The following is a 5,344-nucleotide window of genomic DNA, read 5'->3' on the forward strand; positions in this document are numbered from 1 at the left end:
CACACCAGTATCTGGTAATCTTACCCAACTATCTTAACTACATCAGCTTATCAATTTATTTTGGTGGAAAAACGAATCACATTCTTCAAGAAAAAACTTAGGTGATTGCACATACTTGTCGGTGCTGATGAAAAATTTGTGTGTGTTTTATCAATTTCTGAAACTTAACTGTGAGGGAACACTAAAACGGGTAAAAAATACAAACCAAACTAACCATTTACCAACGCTGACCAAACTCTGATATGTGTAATTTCTGCCATGTAATATAATATTGTAGGGAGGAGTAAAATGATGGTCTTTGAGAGAGGTGAAGTCAGTGAATGTACAGCGAGGATGGATGGTGAGGAATTGGAAAATGTGAGTACGTTTAAGTACTTGGGTAGTGTGATGAGTAAGGATGGAGGTTTGGAGGGTGAAGTGCTTGAAAGGGTACAGCAGGGAAGAAAGGTTTCTGGTTCTTTGAAAGCAGTGATAAGAAACTGGGAAGTGAGCATGGAAGTGAAAAAGTTACTACATGACAGTATTGTGATACCAACTGTAACGTATGGAAGTGAAGCTTGGACGTTGTTGGAAGGACACAAGTCAAGAGTGAGAGCAGTGGAAATGAGTTATTTAAGAGGAGCCTGTGGAGTCACATGGAGAGACAGGCTGACGAATGAGGATATAAAGGAGCGTTGTGGTGTGGATGTAGATGTGATAGGAAGCGTTATGAGGAACACACTGAGGTGGTTTGGCCATGTGGGGAGGATGGAGGGTGAAAGACTGACGAAGAGAGTGTATGTGAGTGAGGTGGAGGGGGGAAGAGGGAGGGGGAGGCCGAGGATGAGATGGAGGGATGGGGTGGAGAGGTATATGAGAAAGGGGTGTGAGTTGGGAGCAGGGCAGTGAAATGGCAGGGGACAGGGCGACTTGGAGGCGATTTGTTTGTGGCCAACCCAAACGGGATTGAGGCGTCTGGCAATAGATAGATAGATAGATAGTAATATAATATTGTATATGCACTTCTTACACGTCATTTATTCATGATTTTTCATAGGCAAGAAGTGTCACACAATGATGTTGTTGGACAAGAGGCAGAAGCTTACTGGCTTGCCATCAAATGTGCTAACTAAAGCACTGAGCTGGCTAACACACAAACTTTCAAACAGTTACCGTTTCAAAAATCTATTCAGAAAGTACACAGGTAGTCTGAAATAAACTAGCAAGCATAATTTAGTATCCTAACTCAATATTACGCGCCACGTCGCCACCATAGTTTTTGTTTGCTCGTATCCGTTACGGAAGCGTTTAGTCTTGTAAAATCTTTTGAATAGCCTTGTATTTCTCGTATATTTTAGCCTGCTGGGGAAAATTTGATTCCTGGATTATTCAGTTTTTATGAATGGATAAACCGGTTATCATATTTATGAATATTTAAATTTGTTACACGAAAGGGGGGTCTCTTGTGGCGTTTATTCTCCTGTGACATTCCAATACTATTTACGCCATAACCAGGTGACGAACGCCTGGCGTGAACAGGAAATTTATTTACGTACGAAACACGGGAACGTCAGACGTTCACAATCGGCAATACTGGCGTTTAGTTTTTATAGTATGGCCTTAGTCATGGATATAAATGCTTTTACGAATTAAATTTCTAAAAAGTCCATACGCTAGATTACAGGTGTCCTCCATTCATAAAAATCCTGTAACAAATCAGGGAAACTAGAACTAAACTGCTTCTGCTTTATGCTTAAGGTGTGTCCGTCACTTTCCACCCTGACACATCATACGAGAGTGATTCATCTACGAGCAGGAAGACATATCCAGCCTTTCTCAGCTTAGGAACAGCGGCCAGCAGAGGAAAGCTGGAATTGGGAGTGAAATATTTGGTGAACTTTTGTCCCCAAATCTTCCCCTCAAAAAGGCATCAGTATTATATCTATCAGCCTGAAGACGTAAGCTTTCTTTCGTTCTTGTTGCCATCAGGTGAATTTATTGAGCTTATGCGAGACTGACTGTACCAAAAGTAGTTTATTACACTCATGCTGCTTGCAGATGATTATTTTTTTTTCCAATTTGGAAATGCTTTTCTGCTTCGGGAAAATATAGAAGCTTTCACTAACCTCGACATCCAATGATCATTTGTTACCACCGGCCGATTTTATTTTGTTTCCGAGAAGTCCTTCACTGACTTCTTCGCTACCAGAGATCATTTCTTAGATGATCAGTAGCCTTTCTTGGAAACAAAAATGATGTATAGGAGATTACCTCGCGCTGAAGTGGTTGTCTCCTTCTCTTCGAGATACCCTTAGTGTAACGACGTTAGGTAGAACAAAAACGATAAGGACGTCCTCGAAATATATGCGTTAATCTTATCCAAATAATACAAATTTTGCCGCCTTCAGACATTCTAACTTGATCCAAATAATCATTTAAGCAATGTAATGCTGATCTAGATCTCAAATAACAGCTTGATGAACGTCCGTGGACCTTCAGGAGTATGAGGAATGAAGCGATCTTTTTAAAAGTAATAAAATAACAGCAGTGTGACAACCTGGGAGAGTTGTTCCTTCAATAAATAAATAAATAAATAAATAAATAGTCATACACTAAGTCACTTCGAGACGCATGGAAACATTACACGATGGGGAGGATGAATTCCTATAATATCCAGCAGTTACCATTTTGTCACACGACTAAAATAATTACATGTATTGCTCTGATGTCACCTGCCTTATGTGTTAAGTTTCACTTAGATGGACCTTCAGTTTTGACGATCGGGATGAAGTTGCTATGGAAGCATTTGTTCAGTGAAAAGGAAAACAGTAAAATACGGAACAGCACCTAATACTGTAGGTTTGGGAGCCCACCATACATTTACTTAACGTAGTGCTGTTTTCTGGTGACCTTACACAGAACGACAACCTGAATGGTTTCTTGTACAACAAGAAACCATCAGCTACTTTGGGCGGTAACATGTAACCACATGTACGACTGGTGATCTAATGATTTAAGCCCCTCCAGCTGGATATGGGCCATAAGGATTTACACTGAGGGGATATTAGGGGTTCCTGTTCAAATAATGACGCTCAGGGGAAGACCAACTGGTCTCTGTCACCTTAAATGCCTGAACTACGCAGCCTAACCACGGTCATCTACGCTCCTTGAGGGACTGTGTAGTACCGTAGTGGATGACAGATATTTATTGAGTATTTAGTGTGTTCGTCCAAGTTATCAAACAACATTCTACTTTTTATTATAACGTCCACGCCACAATAAATGTTTCAATACTTACGCCTCGCTCAGCGAATTGAACAATGAACGATCAGTACCGAACATTGCCATCATTCTTGTTAGGGCCCCAGGTTCATCTAAAACATGGCCCCCGTTGGACTCCAGACTTAATTTGCCCTTCTACTGCTGTCCATCCTCCTCCTCTCGGGGGACAGGGAAGTAATTGAGGACCGATTATACAGACAGGCAATTAAGCCGCTCGGTTACATCGATGCCACCAGTGAAAGTGTCCCTCCCCAGCATTACCATGGAAGCTTTTCAGGCTATAAATAGAGCTAGTGTCGTCTTTCACCATGGTAACCTCTTTTATAGCTTGTCTTTGCAAACCTCATGGGATTAATTTCTCTTAGAAGACCATTTTCTGCTGGGGAAAATAGGCATAAATTTCATTAATCCTTTTGGTATAATAGACATTTCCTAATGTGAATACCTTTGTCTGGTGAATTAAAGAAAAGAGTGGTCTATATGCAACATTCCTCTTCCACCCCGTCGGGCGATTTCCAGTGTGTTACAAGGTGGGGTCAGCCAGTGCTGTGGATGTCTCTCCTGCACCATCTAATTATTGACTATTCCCACAGCTTAATTCTTGTCCACACCAGCACACTGAGCTGTTCCAGAAACACTTGAGATACTGTATATCGATAATACACTATCAGATTGATGGAATTATTTGCTTCAGTGTGATGACATATTCTATTCATGTTTATCTGGCAACCACCAGACGATTAAATTTAAAACTGTCAAGGGTCTCTTAGTAGTTATTGTGTTGATGAAAGCTTTAAACCTTCTAATCTGAAAAAATCTTTCCGAAGCGATATATGGTCATCAAAAAAAAAAAAAAAAAAAAAAAAAAGTAATACTTCCTTCGGTTGATAAGGTAAAGAGTGAAACATACGAATGTCAATATAAAAAACAATACTATGCACAGGAATGGTAATGACGATGATAAGTAGTATAGCGCATCCTCGTCAAAGACAGGGTGTTAAGCTAGCCTAAGACCAATCTATAGAGGCAGAAGGTTTGGATTAATGTTTAAAATGAATACACGAGGGTAAACAGGGCAGACAGTGAACTGTTCGTAACTCAGTTCTCCTGCAGCTTATTATATGCATATGTTGAATTCCAGTCTCTATTTTAGTTTTAGGTAATAACAGGTTGGAGTAAAGATAAACTGGGCGATGGTTGATGGATGTCCCGGGAATCAAACTCAGGATCTATAATCTGCAGGTACAGTGTGCTTCCACCTGCATTACCGCCACACCTGTAACGGGCTTTTTGCCTTACCTATCGTCTGTCATGTCAGCCATACTCACATACAGTGTAAGCTGCTACAATACTTTTCCCGTGTTATTTTCTCTAGATACTAAGTTAGCTAGCCAACGGCCATACCACGTTGAGTACACCGCTTCCCGTCCGATCAGCGAAGTTAAGCAACGTTGGGTCTGGTTAGTACTTGGATGGGTGACCGCCTGGGAACACCAGATGCTGTTGGCATCCCTACGTGTCAAGTAGGGTTGGTGGAGGATTAGTGCCCCTCCCTATAAAACAATTAACTCAAAGCTTGGCCACCCCGTTTGGGATACATGGCGTCTGGCAATGAATGAATGAATAAGTTAGCTGCTATACCATACAGTAAGCTAGATAATCATGAAAAAAAATTTACGGGGTACCTGGTAAAAATGGTTTTTAGGAGTTATGATTTGGTTATGGATTAAGAAGTGTCAGATCAAAATTATATAAACTGTTGGGAGGATATAGCCATTAGGATGGATGTAAATTATAATCTTTTAATACTTTCAAGATCGATAGATGTAGTGCCAGCTCAATGGATGAGTAGCAGTGAAATTCTGTCACATGTAATATCTCTAAGTATTCATGAACGAAACCAGACCTGCATACTATAATCATCCACAGGTGATCATCTTACTTAAAACTGCAAACCCGTACAAATAATATTCTCCCCATGATCATCTTGCCAAACAGGGAGAAGATGGAGAGGCGACTGGATAGACGCCGTTCTGCTACGTTGTGTTACCGCACCAGGATTATGTGGTTGTGGCTGCACGGC

At 40.8% G+C, this 5,344-nt stretch overlaps 1 non-coding gene across 1 annotated transcript; it reads left to right on the forward strand.

Moving 5' to 3' along the window:
* The first annotated feature begins 4,651 nt into the window (after positions 1 to 4,651).
* On the forward strand, positions 4,652 to 4,770 carry LOC145401808 (5S ribosomal RNA). The gene has a single exon (XR_013897664.1). It is a non-coding gene; the product is annotated as a 5S ribosomal RNA (ribosomal RNA).
* Positions 4,771 to 5,344: the final 574 nt, after the last annotated feature.

The sequence above is a fragment of the Coenobita brevimanus genome, chromosome 56 (genome assembly GCF_032717465.1).
Source record: "Coenobita brevimanus isolate Jiangsu-jjx chromosome 56, ASM3271746v2, whole genome shotgun sequence".
NCBI lineage: Eukaryota > Metazoa > Arthropoda > Malacostraca > Decapoda > Coenobitidae > Coenobita > Coenobita brevimanus.